This window comes from Sander lucioperca, chromosome 10 (genome assembly GCF_008315115.2).
Source record: "Sander lucioperca isolate FBNREF2018 chromosome 10, SLUC_FBN_1.2, whole genome shotgun sequence".
NCBI lineage: Eukaryota > Metazoa > Chordata > Actinopteri > Perciformes > Percidae > Sander > Sander lucioperca.
Window position 1 is genome coordinate 10927558 of NC_050182.1, and position 19358 is coordinate 10946915.

The window sequence follows — 19358 nt, forward strand, 5'->3', positions numbered from 1 at the left end:
GCCTCAGGAAGGAACTTGTTTTGGTGGAACGTGTACGTTCAAAAGTTATTTTAGTTGTGCAACAGAAAACTCAGAATTTTTTTAACCTGCAGAGATCTGAGGAGCAGTTAACCATAGTCCTCATAAATCGACCGGAGTTTAAAATTCCAACACAAAGAAAGCGGAAGGTAACGGACATCGGCGAAAAGAAAATCCGGCGGAATATCCTGAGGCACCGGCGCAATCCCGGAAGTGGAACGTCGTGGCTGTAGACTAGAACCGTAGCAACACTATTCCTGTGGCCACAGAATACATTTTTATTTAAGGCTTGCTAAGAAAGAAAAAGAAGAAATAAGAGCTGGAGAAGAAAGGTTTGTAAAGTGGCTGACCAGTATAATGTAATGGTCTTGAGCTTTGGATGATCTCAGGCAGCTTCTTCTAACGTTGATCCTCAGACCAGATGGGGCACCCTGGAGTTTTGATCGGGGATAATGAGCGACATAATCTTCCTACAGCGGGCTTAGTTGATTAATCAAACTGGCGAGGAACTGTGCGTGAGAGTACAGGGTGAGATGTTTTGAATATATTTTTCCCTCTAGCCTTCTATTTGCCATGCAAACCCCACCCAGCTGGTACTCTTAATGTATTCAAATAGACAGGTAATAACAAGAGCTGCTCGACACAGGGCTAATCGTTCCTTCCCTGCATTCCTCTGAACACATGTTGTGTATTCTTGCATTGTTAATGGGAGCTGACATAACCGGAGAGGTTGCGTTAACATCTCCTCTCCCACCGTCCTGTATCCATTTACCAAATCAATAAAATTGATTCCGCAAGTGTGAGGTTTGAGGAGTTGATACATCCATAAACAATTCTGCAGACTACATAAGCTAAGAGCTCGGGGTAGCCTAAGAAATCAAACAAGTAAAACAATCGCTCCAACGGTTCAGAGGCCAAGCATTGATTTAAATTACGCTCTACGTTGTGGTTCCAAGTTGTGTTTTTTAAATTGAAGGATTGTGGACTGTGTTTCTCCATTTCGTCAGGAGTTGAGTCCGAGCCCAGGCTGGTATTTAGGCCGGGGAATCGTTTCTTACTTTTCATTCTCTTCGCTTGTTCAGGACAATTTAAGCCAACACTGTACAATTCAAATCTCTCTTTTCTTCCCGTAATTCAGAATGTAACTTGGGTTGTTTGGAGTTTAAAATGTTCTTTGTAAGCACCATTCCTCACACAACGGTATTGAATTGTGAGGCTTGCAAAATCTGCGAGCTCTACCTGCTAAATTGCAAGTGGATGATGATGGAAGACACAATTCTAGCAGATGGCCAGCTGATCCACGTCACTGAAACCCTTCTTGGTTTTGCTATAAAGCACAAACTCATTCTGCTAAATTAATCACAATGCATTTAGGGGCAATTTGTAGTCTGGGAACTTTAAGTGCCTCAGAGATAGTCTGGAACCTTTTGTTGAGCCTGTGCTGGAATTTGTTTTCCTCCTTGGCCTTATCTACCCGTTTTGAGGTTTTGTTTTTCACAGGCAGTACTGTAAATTTGGAGCTGATCTGTTAGAGTTTCTACAAATGGTGAGCACAAACCTTTGTCGATCAGCATTTCACTCCACCGAAACACGAAAATAATGACCACATAAGCTACCCAATGGTATCACACTATACCCAGGATAGGATATTGATGCACAACCCAACAGCCACACTCTTTCTGTCCTTTTGTCAAACCAAAGAGAAGTGAGCATGGAGGAGAAAAAAAAAGATGGCGAGCTGGCTTTGCCCCAACCTTAACTGAACCATCATCAGCATGTGGCTGCAAGCTGGTGTGTTTGCTAATCCAGAGGGTGCTGCCTCTGCAAGTCTTCCTGGGCTCTGCTACTTGAAATGTGCAGGGCTTGAGGTCAAAACTTTCATCAGTATTTGTCAGAATTAGTCTTTTTTGCAGGTCAGGATCCAACTATCTCATTCATTTCATAGCATCCAAAAAAGGCTTAATAAAAGATTATAGCCAATTATCGTCAGGTTGAGGTATGGATAAGCTGCACAGAACGTTGCTAACTCAAAGATGTTCCAGAAAAATGGTCAGGTTAATGAATCTCTAAAATTACAGTACAATTGCTTATTGTGATGTCTTTCTCAATTTGAATTTGGCACATAAACCCCTCTGAGATTACGCACAAGATTGGACCTCTGATTGCTTTTTTTATGCTTAATGTCCAATTGAAAACTAATCAGCAGTGACTGTATGGAGCAGGGAAATAAATACATTTGCTATATGTCCGGGAGACAGCTTCTTCAAAGGCAAAGAAAATTGCTTATCAAGCCCAGTGAGGTTGTCACTTTTTTATTTTATTCATTTTTTTTTTTTTTTTTACATATCAGCTTGCAGATGAAATGTTTTTTTTTGTAATATCTGATGAAGCTTAGTTTAGGTTTGTGCGCTGGCAAGGTGAATACATTTTCCTGGGAGCAGATTGCCAGAGCAGATTGTGAGCTGAGATGCCATCATCTGATTTGGCTAGTTTGAGCTCTTGGATTTGTCAAAAGATTTAGTTAACTTGCTGCACAAGCAACCTGTTGTGTCAACCATGTCTCTTCCCCAGAGTTCAAAGCAACACCTTTGTCACATTTTGGTTTTTTTCCTGATGAAAGTGAATGGTATCTCCAGTGTTAATAGTCTGCAATTATTATTACTAGATTGGACATTTAGAGTTCTTTGAAGAAAGATGCATGACTGCTCTGACTGCTCATAAAGGCTTCAGTTGCATCACTGTAAGCTGTCCTGCATTATGTCGCACACAGACAGATGTAATCGTGATTTATTTCTTCTTCACAGACACACTGACAGCTGCTGTCTTAACCAGCCTGCACCAACCTGCTATACTTACCTGCTTGGTGGATCGCTGTTTGAAAGATAAGGTACAGTACAAATGCTGTTTGTTTTTGAAGTGGATCCTGTGTAATAAGAGTTGGGGATTTGATTTAGGGAGACTTGGACTCTCTGTTGACTGATCTTTCAAATGCAGTATTTAGATTGAATTGGATGTAATGTGACAGACTAAGGTCTACTTTCAGGAGACGTCCACAGAGACAACTTAATTAATGGATGCCTTGTGAAAATACTGCTACTAAGGCAGCTTTTTGAATTTGATATTGTCTACTCAATTATCTTCTCATTTTAATCAAATGTCAGGAATCAGCTTTTCAATATTTCGCACTTTCATGAAGAGTTTTTCCCCACCAAGGACAAACTTAGTTCAAAATCAGCTGATGCATTACATATGCATTGCAATAAATTGGCTAAGTTGGAGCCACTGAAGCATCTGCTCACTGTCTATTATGCAATGTTGTATTGTTGAGTAACATGGGTCCTACATGAATGCACCTTTTTCTGCCAATTGGATGGGTTGTGGTTATTTCACATGAAAGATTTCTGTGTTTTAGTTCCGGTCTGAGCTTCCCTGATTTTGCGGGAGCTTTAAAAAAAAAAAAAAAAAAAAAGCAATTAAAAGTTGTGATGTCTTTTGTATTTTTGTTGCAGTGAAGTTTTTTTTTTGGTATACTTCTTTAAAAATAAAAGGAAACTTGTGTCGGGGAGAATAAAACTACTCTGGGCTGAGTTTTCCTAGTAACCTTACCAAAAAGGCCCAGGATGCTGCAGATATTGGTATAATACGAAAATGGCTGGTGGATTTAAGACAAAAAATTATAATTTATTGAATGAATCAAATTTCAACATGTGTCAATAGCTTGTTGATCTTTACATTGTTAGTTAATTTCCTGTCCTGGCCTGGGACACACATTCATACGGCTTGATAAAGTACTTATTGGACTTTAACTTATCATTGCACTTACAATAACGAGCGTAGCTGTCCTCAATTTAGGTCATCGTGTCGTCTCATCTCCGGTTTTTCCTGCATCCACCGTGTGCGTTTGTGTGTCGGTCGCGGGGGGGAACTGAGCAGCAGCCCCGCCCGCTGCAGAGAGCCGACCGGCTTGAAACGGCAGCAGCTTTCAGTGACCTTAGAGTGAAGAAACGTTACAGCGTACATTGATGTTAAAATGTATACAGGTTGGCAGGACGGTTTTGTTGGTAAAGTATCTCTGAGCCCCTTGTAGCGTTGCATTGTTGTAGTTCATACTTGTTGTCTGTTTCTCTACTTGTAAGTCCACTACCATCTATCTACTCTATACATGCTATCAGTTGCATGTGCGTCTGTCCTGTCCCAGAGTTTTTTTTTTTTTTTTAATCAAAATCAATTGTCTGAGGACATAGGGTGCCATGTTCTGCACAGATTGTAAAATTCAGGACAAACTTAAATAACTACATAAATAAGCTTGACTACTTAAAATATTGAGTGATCTGTGAGTACGCTGCATGCTTATGAAGTGTACACACCTGTTTGAGGTTTTCCAGCGAGGTGAGCTCTGTTGTGAAAGTTGTCAGGTAGACGGAGGGGAAACGACTGCAGAAATGCATCAGAAACCTGTAGAATCGCCGAGAAGCTATAGTGTCTGGCCGGCCATTTCCCCAGTGAGCTTGAACGTGGACAGTAGAGGACAGGGCCAAGGAGCGCGGATGACAGGACGCCTCATGGGATGGCTGCAAACAGATGGCTGGCCAGACGCAGGCTGCTTGTGACCTTGAAAGCATCAGAAGGTAAAAACAGCAAAAATGTCAGAAAAACAAGTGACGATAGACAATAGGAGTGGCAGTTCTGTGTTTTTCTGTGTTTTGTAACATGCTCTGTTCTGTCGTTAGAATTGTTGGTATGCCTGTAGATGTTACTGTGGTGCATTAGTTTGTGTGATCACGCATACAGTCCAGGTTTCATGGACACAAAGCTTTTTTTAATGGAAAAAGTTCCAGTTGGTGTTTCAGTGAGGTCACATTATTCAGGTTCCAGTCTCTGCAACTTTACCTTAGCATGGTGGACTTATCTAAGCTCTTTCCCATAGTTTATCTTTATCATCCATTAATCTGATGATCATTTACTAGGATTATCAATTAGATGGGAGGTTTATAAAATGTCAGTAAATGGTGAAAAATGTCCGTAGGCATTTACGAAAGCCCAAACTGGCTTTTGCTAAATGATTTGTCCAACCAACAATCCAAAGCCCAAACTGAACTTACTATCGCAGAAGATGAAGAAAACCTGCAAATAGCTGCAACTACTGACTTTCTTGCATTTCTTAAATTAAACGATACTCAAATACCAAAATTGTTAGTGATTATTTTTCTGTCAGTCGACTTATTGATTAATCAACAAATCTTTTCAGTTTCATTTCTCACATTTCATTGGACGTGCGTTCAGTCTCGGGCGTTGATTCGATGGTCACGGGAGGAAGAGTTGTCAGACCTGATCTTCTGATCCTTTGAAAGTGTTTCAGAGAACCTTTTAGGCATGTCTCTACAGGTTTGCACCTCACTGCGTGTGTGTTGTATTGGGTGCGATGACATTGACAGGTCACAGGTTTGATGCACAGATGTCCAATTCCTGCAAAATATCCTGATTAAATGTTACAAAAGGAATTGGTAGTGAAAACACTTGGCCACACTAGGTTCTCTAGTGGATTGTTTTTAGTTAGAGTGAAGTTAACACAGTCACTGGCTGAATAGTAGTGAGTGATCATTTGTCAATACTAGAAGAGATCCATTCCTCATACAAGTCAGGCAGCAGACTGTGAAGCAAACGCCACCAGCAGCCTGATATTGGACAGGCCCCTGGGGCTTTGAGCCCAGCAAAGAGAGAGCCATGATCAGAGCTGGAACTGGATGGTGAGGTGGGGGTCTGTGAGAAATAAGACGAGATGGAGGAGGGTGGAGGTGTCAGGCGTATAATTGGGGTGAGGAGATCTCTGGGGTGGATAGAGGGAAGCTTTATTAAGACTGCTCAAGTCTGATGTGTTCGCACGGCCGCCTAGCTCTTCCTTGCACACCCACGTCTATGGGCCAATCTTCCATTTCCACAAGAGACTCTGTAACAACAAAGGGATGAAGGGCACAGTCTTCGAGCTCCTTTCAGTCACAGATAAGACAAAAGACCCCATTACTTGAAATGCACTGATGGGGAGGCAGCAGTGTATGGATATGCCTTTTTTTATATATATATATATATATATATTTTTTTTTTTTTTAAATCAAGGCTTATTGTTTCTGCTTCCTAACTGTTGAGATTAGTTGCTATTACCTTATGATAGCACTGTTGTATTGTATCCTGAGATGCTGTCGATTGTGTCAGTTGCACTTCAATGAGATGCCAGCCATTCTTACTGCAGTCTACCATAACCGGTGACTGCTTAACTGCATAACCTCCCCTGGATTCACTTAACTTTTTGTAGAAAAAGCTCCTTTTTTGTCCTTTCGTTTGCTTAAAATACAGTTTTTTGCATTAGCCATTCCAGTGACACATATAGACAGTGTATGCATGACAAGCACATTCTGCTTGTATTATATTTTGGTTGAGAGCCAGCAAATACATGGCTTGAAAATGTATTGAGAGCAGAACATTTATGAAATATTTACAGCCCAAAGTGTAGGCAAATATTTGAGCTCAGAATGGATAAAAGCGGAGTAATCTCTCTTGTTTTGCCTCACAAGGGAAAACAATCTTTCCAGGGTGATTTCCCCCGTGACTGATTGTATCAAGTCTGATAGTGAGATTAACTTTTTTTCCCCACTCTGTGAACATTGAAATGTCACTTTTTGATCAATAAAGTTGACTCAATAATTGAAAGCTTTTGTAGATGCATGCTTTCTTGACTTGGGCGTCCTGAAATTGTCTGCCATCCCACAAAAGCAGTTTTTGTAAGTGACATAACAAAGATTTCTCGGCTGTAAATTGGTTTATGTGGAACTCATGAAAAAGGGGCTGGAGGTCTGTTCTCTGCTTCCTTAGTAGCTTGTTAATCCCCGGCAGCTCTGGCCGGAGGGAGAGCTGCTTGCACATACACGGCCCTCGTGGAAATGATGCTACTCCTCCTCCAGCCCTCTTCCGTCCTCTTTCCACTCTGTCCTGCAGGGCTTGGCTAATCCTCTGCCTTGTCATGGTGGGGAGATTGTGGGCTTTTTCAAAGCCCTTTGCTGGCTGGACTTCAAAGTTACAGGGATGCAGAGACTTGAGGAGGTGGGAGAAAATGAGGTCCACCGCAAGCAAAGACGGTGAGGGGTTTGCCTCAGCTTTTTCTTGTCATTCATGATGTAATTTCAAGAAAGTTGTGGTCTCATTTATTGATTGAAAAGACAGGGCCATGAAGTCTCTTAAGATCAGTTGGGGGTGATGTATGCAGGGCTTTTGGGTCTAGCTGTGAATTTGCTTTGTTTTATTGTTTCATAAAAATATACGCAAGACAATATGCATGCGATAAATGGCATTAAACACAAACAAGATGTGACACTTAAAGCCGACGCACAACTCGTGCTTATTGTAATAGTTTTTCTTCCTGTTTACAATGTTTAAACACTAACATATCTGCAACCGTGGAGGGTTTTTTACTATTTGTTTTACAAACTGCTGCCAAAATCCACAGTGCAAGGAGAGGTCGACTACTCAAAATTAGTCTGACAAATTCCTCCACTGTCAGGAGAGAGAAAAAGAGATCAGTTTCTGAACCCGCCTTTCTACCTCATTTTTTGTCTGGGACTAATGTTATCGAGGTCTCATCAATTGAACATTATTCAGCTGGATTCACAGGATGCCTGGATGCCGAAGATTTGGGCTCTGTCCTTGTTAGAGATTCAGCACTGATATATTCTCAGATAACTGAGTACGATTTGGAGTGAGTTAATGCCAGATGAAAACAAATCACTTGATATTAAAATGTTGTGTGCATGATGATGTGTAGTTGGCTGTGCTGGCAGTTTGCTTTGTGTCGTGTTTACAAGCACTAAGCATGTTCTGACTCTTGAAAGTTAAATACAAGGGTTCCTTTATTACAATTTATTTTTTAAAGACACCGACCTGATCTAGTCGTGAATTTTAGTTTTATCTGATGCTGGTTTTGAATGTACTAAAATGCTACAGCACTGGCTGTGACACAGCTCATGGAGGCGATAGGTAAGGTACTTTAAAACCCTTTGCATCAATTTGCATCTACTGAGTCATAACCCATTCAAATCTGAACACACCAACATGATGCACTTTTTTTAAAGAGATATTTTGCTGATTTACATCTAGCTCTGTGTCATGGCAGTGTGTGTATGGCCTCCCTCCGTGGCACCAGTGCGCGGAGCTCGGAACAGCCGAGGTCTGCTGAATCTGCTGGATGACGCGGCCGCGTCATGTCTGTGGATTTAAGCAGAACTCTCGAGCTCTGTGCACTGGCACCACGGAGGAAAGCCACACACTGTTTATCTAAACACACTGCCCACACAAAGAGGACACAGAGTTGGATTGAAATCGGCAAAGTATCCCTTTAAGTCAAACTGTCCGTTGTGAATAACTGTCCATAAGTCTGCTTCCAAATTATAGAAAAAATGATCCTTATAACTCTAGAATCACGTTTTTATGTTTTTCGAAGGTTTCTTTCTTGCTAATTTTTGATGCTGAAGACTGGAACCTGAAGTTGTAGTCCACAGCATAACTCACTGCATTCGTCCCAACATTATTCTTCCTGTTTTTAACAAGAAGAAGAATTATGGGAACTGTAGCACTAAGACGTAGATCGTGTTTATCCCCCAAATAGAAAGAATCATAATAGGAGCAACAAAATCCATAAATATGAAAGAGGGTATCTATAGTGTGTCTTCTGAATTAAATATTCATATGCTTTGTTTTATTAAGTGGCAGTTGAGCCCCTTTTCCCAGAGTGTTTCTCTTTTTATATGTTTAAGTTCTCTATAAGTGTCTTAATTGCCTTAACCATTCAAAAGATGTACTCATTTAAGGCCTGGATTACAATTTTTCGAAAGGTTTTGAATTTGCCATCATCCCTTTATTCAACAGATGCATGTGTGTGCAACAAGATAATTCATTTAAGTGGACCCCTGGGGTTTGGGATTATACATTAGTCTCTTTCTTGATGTTCAGAAAATGTGCAGTCGATATACAGAGACTCAGTCAGACCTAGGGCTGAACGATTTTTGAAAATAATCTAATTGCGATTTTTTTCCCCAAATATTGCGATTTCGATTATTTTTTTTAAGCTCTTTGTCTTCTGTATTATTCAACAAAGAATAATATAATGTATAGTATGAACACACAATTATACACTAGACAGTTAAATAAGTAAAAATATAGTATATATCTACACACACACACACACACACACACACACACACACACACACGTAATTTTTTACAGTGCACAGAGAGGAGCTGCCTCCAGCCCCTCCCCCTCGTGAAGTTGCGTGCTGCAGAGTGCACTTGTTCAGAGAGGCTATCGTTGCGTTAGCTAGTTGCTGGTGTTCTTGCCGTGGGATTAACTGTACTAATAAAACCGTTGAAACACCGCGGCCACGCTGCTGTGAAAGCTCCTCGAACGTCATTTATCAGCCTGATTGTTACCCCTCTCAGTGGCAGCTCCTCCACTCCATATCTTTATAACGGAGCTAACCGCTAACCGGAGCTAACCGCTAATCAGAGCTAATCGTTGCCAACCGAGCCTTGAGTTCTGTGTGTCTGTATCCATTAACTGCATGTATAGACTCAAGCCCGAATAAAACCCTTCATTTTATTAAAATGGCTGTAAAAGTTTTAAACTACAACTCAGAGTTGTTTGAATGACAGAAATCTGCTCAAGGTACAGTGTAGCGTTAGCATGCTAGTTGATGCTTTCTCTACGAAGTGCAGACTGATTGCTCTCGCGAGTCATGTGACCAAATTGCAGCCTTTGCGACTAGGAAATCGCGTTTTAACATATCGCGATATTATCGAAAATGCAATTAATCGTTCAGCCCTAGTCAGACCATAATTCACACACACACACACACACACACACACACACACACACACACACACATTCTACCGTGTGAGCGTGAGATGTCCGTAAGCCGTTTAAAGCTTCACCCTGGGGTAACCCTTCGTAAAGGTTAGTGAGTTTTAGCCCAACAAGGAGGATTATGTCATTAACTATGGCGTTCTTAGTAGCAGCTGTGATTGAGTTTAATCATATTCCATTCAATTTATGTCATTAGTGCCGCTTACTTAAAATGGATTGTAGATGATAACGGTATGCTTGGGGTGCTATGAGACCTGCAGTTTGTTGACTCTGTTCTGAACCGTAGCAGAAAAGTTTACTTTGTTGGAATCACTGACCAACGGCTTGTTAACAAAAGTTGCAAACCTGCCTGTTGGCACAATCTTAGAAACGGCTTTCATGTGCTTTCTCCTTTTTTTCCAATTGGATTTAGGACTACTGATGGTTTTCATTAATCTCTTGTTTGTTGTTTCAGTTAATTGATTAATCATTTAGTCTAGAAAAATGTCAAACAAAAAACGTCAATGAAGCAACCCGTAAACTGTAAACTCCGGCGGTCGCCTCGGAGCCAGAACACAGTGCAGCTGTGCCCGGCTCCGCGGTGGAAGGTCGACGGGAGAGGCCAGAGATCAACGTAAGTGCTCTACAGATATTGAGCGTCATTAGCAAATGTCTTTTGTTGTCCTTGTTTTGTCCGATGAGCAGTGCAGAAGTATTCACTTTGCAGTACTAGAACATGGAGAAAAGCAGCAAACCCTCACTCTGACTCTGACCCACTGACTAATAAGCACCAGTCGCAACTGTTTCCCCCATAAATCCATGTTGTTGCAGCAGACTAGAGCTGAAACTATGAGTCAATGAATCGATGAGTTGATTAACAAAATAAATCCTTTTTAGTTATTTGGATAATTGATTAATCGTGTAAGTCACTTTTTGAGCAAAAACGGCAAACATTGATTGAACAGTGATTCCAGCTTCTCAAATGTGAGGATTTTATGCTTTTTTGTCATATATTAAACTTGTTTTTTTTTTTTAGATTGTTGATAAAACAACAATTTAAATACTCCACATTGGGGTCCTGGATATTCTAATGGCCATTTCTCACTATTTTCTGACCATTTCTGTGGACAAAATGATTAATGGAGAAAACGATCGGCAGGTTCATCAATAATGACAATACCCTACAACAGATTGAGTATTTCCTATCCAGGCTTTCAGTCAACCTTTCTCATCCCCCACACGGCAGTGAATACGAACAAGAAGAATGACTCATTGACCATAAACGCCTGTGCTTGATGGGTGCAGTTGGTGCAGTATGTGGAAATTGATCAGAAGCTGTTTGCATAATGGACAAACCAGTGTGATTAGTTATATTTTTGTTGCAAAGATAGTTTGGTAGATGGTAAAACTAGGCAGCGCTATCAGTGCTGTTACTGTATTGCCTTTTTCTCCTCTAAAATGTTTTCAGAAACATATTTTAGCTTTACATTTAACTGTAAGACAAGATCGTTTGTTACCAGCCAGCTATCATATTGATTCTGCGATAGGCTCTCATTACGTCAAACCACCAGCGGGAGTGTTTTTGAACGAAAGGGTATACCACAGCTCATTTCCTCTGTTTTCTCTGGCCATGTAGCACCAATTTAAAAATGTTTGCGCCATTCTACTGCATAGACAGCCTAGTTTTATGAAAAAAACCTTCTTTCCAGCGGTAAAATACTTCTTTTTAAGGAATCAATGTGTCCTTTTTGATTGTTGCAGGTATTGGTCACAGGGATTTATCTGGTCATTGCTTTTTCAAAGACATATCGACACATTAACTACAACTACAATGACAAACAGCACATGGGTGACATCTCACATTCAGTTTAGGGCTGGTCCGAATACCATTTTTTGAGCTTCGAAGCTTCGGTAGTAATGAGCATCGAATATTCGAAGCTTCGGAGAGAGGACATATTATTATCTCTCTATAAATTGCAGGAACGTCTTTCTGTCTGTCTGGGTTTTATGCGAATATCTCTCGAACGGTTAGTCCGATGGATTTCAAACTTGACATGTGTCTTGCTACGGGCACGAGTAAGTGCAGTGCCAAGTTTGACGTTGTTTGGATTATAAATGCAAAAGATATCGTTAAATATATATCGCTAAAAGAAGCACACATTGGCTTTTGCCGCTCTAGCCGCTGGCCACTGCCCCTCTCACCCTGAGGACCAGAGACAGAGAGCAGCGGAGCTTTGGCAGCTACAATGTGGCATACACCTCAGACCCACAAAAATGGGCAAAGTTGCACAACTTTGCCCAAATACATGGTCTTTGACTTTGAATAAACAAACGACAATTCCCGAATTTATGGACGTATCAGAATCCCACACATGCAAAGCACAACCACACAACAAGTGCAGACAGAGCGTGATGCCACTTATAGGCAGGCTATTTATCTTATAAAGCGAGACGTATCTGTACATATGTGTGTCCATGTTTGGGGGGAAGGTAACCTGCAGAACACACAAGATCTCTCTCTCTCTCTCTCTCTCTCTCTCTCTCTCTCTCTCTCTCTCTCTCTCTCTCTCTCTCTCTCTCTCTCTCTCTCTCTCTCTCTCTCTCTCTCTCTCTCTCTCTCTCTCTCTCTCTCTCTCTCTCTCTCTCTCTCTCTCGTGCTGATTAGCGTTCATAACGGGCCAGGGGGGTAGCGCGCTGACATGAGTCCATGACGCTAACGTCTGATTACTGTCTAATATTTTGTGATTAGATTTTTAAAAATGTAAAAGAGTATTATATATAAAAATAAAAAACAAAACGAATATTCGAATGTCAAATTTTCAAATCGAATACCAACCCACCGAACGAATATTCGGGTCCAGCCCTAATTCAGTTAGAGGATTTTCTAAATTTTGAAATCAAATTCTGTGTGCTACAATAATGATTAATTTAATTACTGATTAATCTGTGCATTATTTTAGATAAATTGTTTAGAAAGTACTGAACAAAAGTCCATCACAAGTACCAAGGTGACGTACTCCAATGGATTGTTAGGGTGGAACCCCAAGATATTCGGTTAGGGTTAGGCCTATTTCAAACAGAAAAAAACCCTCAGTGAATCCAAATGTTAATAACTTACCTATTCCTTTTCCTATTTAACAGCTCTGTGTTTCATCACTAATGCAGTCCCTACAGGCATGCATGCAGCCTGGCATGTCATTCTTTTACCCATAGGTGAGAGTTCAGCAGTGCGACAGTAAAACATGCCATAAACTGGCATTTGTAGGATGTGGAAATAGATTCGGAGGGGCTTCTTGTGGGGCTTTTCCCCAGTTAAAGTGCATATTTATATGTACATATGATCCTATAAATAAACACCTAGTTTTTCAGTTCTGCTTTTGCAATGAATGCAATTATCTTAAAGCCTTTTTTTCGCCAGAGCAATCTGACTTCAATTAAGCCCTTTATCATGACCACCTTCAGCCCATAACTCTGCACTATGTGATGGATGACTTGTAGCCGACATAGGTGCACACGTTCACTAAATCTCCATCTATCCCAAAAACCCACTTAACTCCCACCATTTTCAATAAAATCGACCATCTCATACCTCTACGTGTGTGTGGGTGTTGGAAATTTGTTCATCTTCATTCATGCCTTCTCAGCGGGCTTCGCCCCTGCACTCAATATCCAATTTCTGCCCAACTGTGGGATGAAGAAGCGGAACACTCTCTCCACGGCTGCCGTTCGCATGTTGAGTTTCTCTCCACATCAGCACACACCTTCGGCGGGGCTGATCCACGGAGAGGAGGGTTAAACGCTCTCCTCATAAGCACATGTGCATCTCAGAGATCAGGGGCACGAGGGTGGGCGGATGGGACGAGAACGGGAGGCGAGGATGAAGCAGTTGAGAGGGTAAAGAAGGTGATTACTGAGGGCCAGCTTCAGAGGAAGTGGCACAGACAAGCAAGATGATAGATTTTGTTTTTCTTTTCTTTGTGGTACAGCAGATCATTTTCAGACACACACACACACACACACACACACACACACACACACACACACACACACACACACACACACACACACACACACACACACACACATCAGTCCTTCCTTCCTTTGCGGTTATTTTCAATCACTACTTCTCTCCCCCATTATTTGTTTTCTTCTCTATCGTATTCCTTTTCACCTGTCTTATCTCTTCACTCTCCACCTTCTTCGACAGAGCTGTGATTGGAGAACACTGAGCACCAATGATCCAATCTCCTCCCTATTCATAGACTTCAGAGCACTTTCCCTCTCTTCCCACCCCCCTGCCCGGCTTCCACATCACTCGACACGGAGCCTGCTGCCTCTGCTTTTTACCTCTTTGTTTCACACATTTTGTTTAGCTTTTAAGTCCCCTTTTTACTTATCCGACTGACTTGCATACTGTACAAAACATGACATGGCATCACAAGCAAAAGGCTTGGTAAGCTTTTTAGAGCCAGTCACGGTGCACCATTCCCCCATCGTAATTACTGCTGAAACAAGCAGCTCTGGGAAGTTTCAGCGCTGGTGGACCCGTCATTACTGACAATCTCCCAGCCTTTATCTGCCACAGCTAAGACGCTCTCGCACCGCAGGGCGGTTATGATTGCCTTACTGAGCTGGGCGAGGAGGAGGAGGAAGAAGAAGAAAAAAAAAGAGGATCAGAGAAAGGGAGCGGCGTGCAATTGGAGTTTTTTCATAAGCATGAGAGAAGTAACTGAAGTCCCTGAACTGAAAGTGTTTAAACCAAAAGCCACTCAAACCTGCCATCTCGGTTTCCATGGTGATTCTACACTCTCCAACCCTAAAGTGCAGAACTTCAAATCTATTACACTCACACTGCCCTCTCAAGCATGCTTTTGATGAGGTGGTGTCCGGTGCTTGGCTGCCGGCCTCCTGTCAACACACGGAAGGCTAAAGAACAACGGCTTGTTCATACCTTTCAGATCAAGTCGTCAACACTCTGAGCTGTCCCAAGTCATCTACTTTACTCAGAGTGTTTGCATCTGCAGCCACTTTTTCCTGCAAAACTGTGCATTTTGTGCCGCCCCTATGGGATGGCATTAACAAACCAGTTCTTAGAAGTTGTGTGTGTGTGTGTGTGTGTGTGTGTGTGTGTGTGTGTGTGAGAAACTGTGACAGTACTTGGTTTGCGTGGTCACTTGGATGTTTAAGCTTCACTGTGCTGAATGATGTATGTGCACAGTTTGACATCTGTGCCCACCTTAAATCTGATTCTAAGCCAGATTTTATATTACAACTAGTTTGGAAGCCAATCATGGTCCAATATGTAACTTACACAATTGTGATGTGGAATCTTAAGTGCACATACTCTGAAAATTATTTTTTCAGTTGTTCAGCAAGAGACATCTTTTAAACTTTTAAAATGAAAAAATACATAATAGATTCTGGATTGGAGGGAGTAGGAGAAGGTGTGCTTTTAAACTAAAAAAAGCTGTCTGACATAAGTTATTATGTCTTAAAACATATCTGGAGGGGGTCTTAAACAGCTTTTCATATTCCTGTACCTCTTTCTTTACAGTTGAAAATGTAGTGACTCATATTGCTTTAAAAATCCGGCAAGTCTGATGGCATAAATCTGGTCAAACTGCTGTTTCAAAAAGCCTATTCTGAGGAAACAAATGTATTTCTGGCATTTAAATGAGTCACTAAATGGCAGCATAGTGGCTATCAATCCGTAGTAGTAACCCACAGGCTCCGGAAATGTTCTCTGCTGTAGACCAACCAACTGTTATCACTTGCCATTCTGCAGCACATACTCTACCTTCTGTGCCCAGTGTTTGTGCTTCAGTGTTCCATGAAATAGCTTGGCTACATTTACAGGCTTGTGGGTGTGTGATTTTGCGTGTGTCTGCGTAGCTCCATACAGTTCCACATGGGTGTGGAACTGTGCAAAAAAGGAAGAAGGGAGGAAATTGCTGCCAGCGAGCAACTTCCACCCAGCAGGTGGTGTCATGTGTCATAACCTACCTGCCTGGCTGCAAGCACCTGGCCCAAGGTGGAAACCAACCGGTTCTCGAGAAAGCAAAACAAGGGTGCGTTTCCCATTCCCTCAGGTTTGGTAGGGTTCTACGCTTTACGAAAGTTCATGTTTTTAATCAATTTTTGCTTTCATGAAAATGCAATAATATATTTGAAGCTGCAGAACCTTACTGTCAGGCAGAGTTTTAGCACAACTGTCACAGATGGTGGTTTGGAAATGGCCTTTCATTATAGTTCCTAGTACCTGGACTGCAGGTATACCTAAGAGTTTGTATGAAATAATATTCAGTGGTGGGTAGGTATTAAATGGTCTCTTTCATTGAATAGTTGTTTTTGTATGTAAATGCATAAGTTGCAGATTTTGGAAAACTCTCACGACGTGTATGTGTGGGCATATTATTTGTTTTGCCCATGCAGCATTGTCACAACATGCAATTCTGCTTAATTTATAAAGCATAGTTTATCTCATGCAGGTTATAGACATACAGTGAGTGCAGTCAGAAATTGTTAATAGTGAGTCTTTTTTTTGTGGGAATTTATATATTGACTCACTCCCAGCTTTAATTTGAGAACTTGCATCTGCATAAGATGAACAGTGTTGTCTTTTTTTATTCATAGTCCCCCAATTGTATTGGCTATACAGTTAATGAACAAGTTAGTTGAATTGTTTGGCCATAAAAACGCCTTGGTTACCATGTTGCAAGTGTAGGATCATTGTGCCCTGTTTTCGTAGAATTCGGGACAATGTTCCAAAAAGGGCTACAAGTCCTACACATTATATCCATTGTGGATGTAAACACCCTCAAATTAAAGCTGAAAGTCAGGATTTGAACCTCATAGCCATTTTAAATCAAATTTTCTGGTTTACAGATTCAAATATCCCTGGCACTTTACTACCCGATAATCTCATAAATTAGTCATCACTTTATTCCTACCCAAAGGCCATATGCATAACTCAGAAAATGGACACATCAGCTATAAAGGAATGTTTCTAAATCCAAACTTTATTTGTGTTTTGTCAAATAATTCTGTTGGAGTGCAGCAAGGGAGTTTTTTTTGAGTTTGCAGTGGAAGGACTATTTTTTTACAAACGCGTTACTCTTCTCCTCTGTTCCCTGCACAAGCTCAGATAGGCTCTCGAACTGCATAATGCCGACTCAGACCATGCCGACGTCTCAAGGGCAAAACCTGAATAGGGAGTAGATCTAATGCTCTGTTGACGAATGAAGCTCATCCATGCACCAAGTTCAACAAGTCAGCCGCTCTTCCCTTGCCACACTCCCCTTCAGCCTTTCTTTCTGCTGGCTGGTCTATCTCCCCCCTGCTACTGCACTCATCTTCTCTCTTTTCAAATGGTAATGGCACTGAACCACCACATCTTCGGCTAGTGAACTCTCTCTTTTAAGAAGAGAATTTATGGATGGTCATGCAGAGTTTTTAAGGTTTGGCCCAGCAGGCACTGAGAATTTTTCCTTGTGGCCAAATCATTTTCAAGTTTCAGTGCCCTCTTCGTACACCCACTCCCCGCTTTTTGCTCCACAAAAACATTGATGACATATGGGGGTTGTTGCCTGCCTTCGGCGTGCTAGTGTACAGATGACTTTCCGAATGGTTACTAAGTGAACCGATTCAATTTGCCTCTTGAGCAACATAAACAACTCACATGCTCAGTTGTCCCCACTCCCACCCCCACCCCCACCCCTCTCATCAAAGCGAGTTTAACCAACAAACAGACAGTGACGCTCAAAAGCCGAGCTCCAGCAAGTCTGCCGTTTGGTTTGTGGGAAGCGTGCACATGATCACACATAAAGAGATAGAAGAGTCATACATTTGCATTCAACCGTTGGATTCTTTAATAGTTCCTCCCTCAATTATCCCACAACCATCGGCTGTCAGTGCAGCTGCCAGATAATAAACAGGTAATATTACTTCCAGATACATGAGTTCTAACAGACACAGCACTAGTTTGAAACATGAACATAGATACTGCGGCATTTTTCCTTTCATAGTTCAATAAAAAGATTTATTCCTCACCTAAACGTTAGAAAACCGAGTGGGAGATGACATGTGACAAACGTCATTGGCTGCTTTTGAACATGGGACATTAAGGGTACGTGGAATGCATCACAGACTGTTGGTCGACTGGGAAGTCGAATAACGTGTTTAAAAAGGTTTGAAGTTTTTTTTTTTTTTTTGAGACAGCACAGGAGTTGTAAGGATGCATAGGTATGACTTTATTGGTGCAAATTCTATTGAATGTAACACTAATTGACTGATCACAAATCTGATCTAAAGAAAGGAAGCATTTTACCTGAGCTAAAAATCACATGTTAAAAGTTACTATAGCATTGTTTTTATTTACTTTCTTTCTAAAACTATAGCTTTTAATGTATATTGAGGTTGTAATCACTTCCAGGTGCTTGAAGATTTTCAATGAGGCAGCAAAATCTTTGACTTCTCTCTGTTGCATTAAACATATGCCATACAGTAAACTAATTTATAGGACACTGTCTGAGATGCATTTACTGTATGTTAGCTGCCAGATTTGATCAACGGTTTAAATGGCAAAGAATTACAATAATACAACACTTTCAAACCGCACTAGTCAGCAAAATAAAGTGATGTCTCTCTCTGTTGGCATACACTTGGCTTATTGATTTTGAAAACCACCACAGCAGTTAATGAAGATGTGGGCCCACTCCAATAAACATTAAAATCAAAAACTTCTATTCAGTTGTCCAGCATAAACAACAAGTTTAGGCTTGTGCTGCGAGCCAGCAGATAACGCAGTTCTTGGACGATTACCAAACCTGCTCTTACATCCAGTACCTGATTATGAACAACAGTCAGTTCATCGGTTAGTCCCTTCTCAAATCATTGCTGAGCAAAATCATATAAATTGATGAACCTCAGTTTCAGGGTTTCTCCTAGCATTTTCTAACAGAGCTGCTTTGTTTACTTGTACTCGGGTTGTGAGAGAGGCCAAGACCGCTAAGAGTTCACGTAGAGGAAATGCAAAGTACAACAATCCAGCGTTTATTCCTGGAAATAATGCTGAACAAATTGGGTACAGAGGCTGTTGAGAGACGACAAGTCGGACCAGATGACCATCTGGCCTTCGCAGGGCCAGTGACCCGAACTGATACGCTGTAGAATTTTTCCTTTAAATAACTCCAGTCTTTATTGCCAGACTTTTTTCAGAGCCTCAGCTCTTGGAAGAAAAATACTGCGTTTTAAACACTGAGTTGTGTGCTTGATTACAGTTGCATACTTGTCAGTGTGTGCGTGAGTGGAATGGGTCTGTGTTGATTTTGTGCACGAGTTGATTGGTGGTGAATTAGTGTGGGAGGGATAGAGCGACACAGCAAATTAAGGGTAGAGATTGGAATCGTTGACTGCCAAGTTGTAGAGTGACACTGTATTTAAAGACTGGACTGAAG

At 41.3% G+C, this 19358-nt stretch overlaps 1 protein-coding gene across 4 annotated transcripts in view; it reads left to right on the top strand.

Annotated features, from left to right (window-relative positions):
* sema6e (sema domain, transmembrane domain (TM), and cytoplasmic domain, (semaphorin) 6E) overlaps positions 1-19358 on the top strand; it is a 182648-nt gene that overhangs the window by 17073 nt on the left and 146217 nt on the right. For 3 of the 4 annotated variants that reach the window (XM_036006021.1, XM_036006024.1, XM_036006025.1), the window contains exon 2: positions 2823-2905. The exons of the other annotated variant lie outside the window; for it this stretch is intronic. The gene's annotated coding sequence lies outside the window, so the exon portion shown is untranslated. The remainder of the gene's footprint in view (positions 1-2822; positions 2906-19358) is intronic. 4 annotated transcript variants of the gene reach the window in all.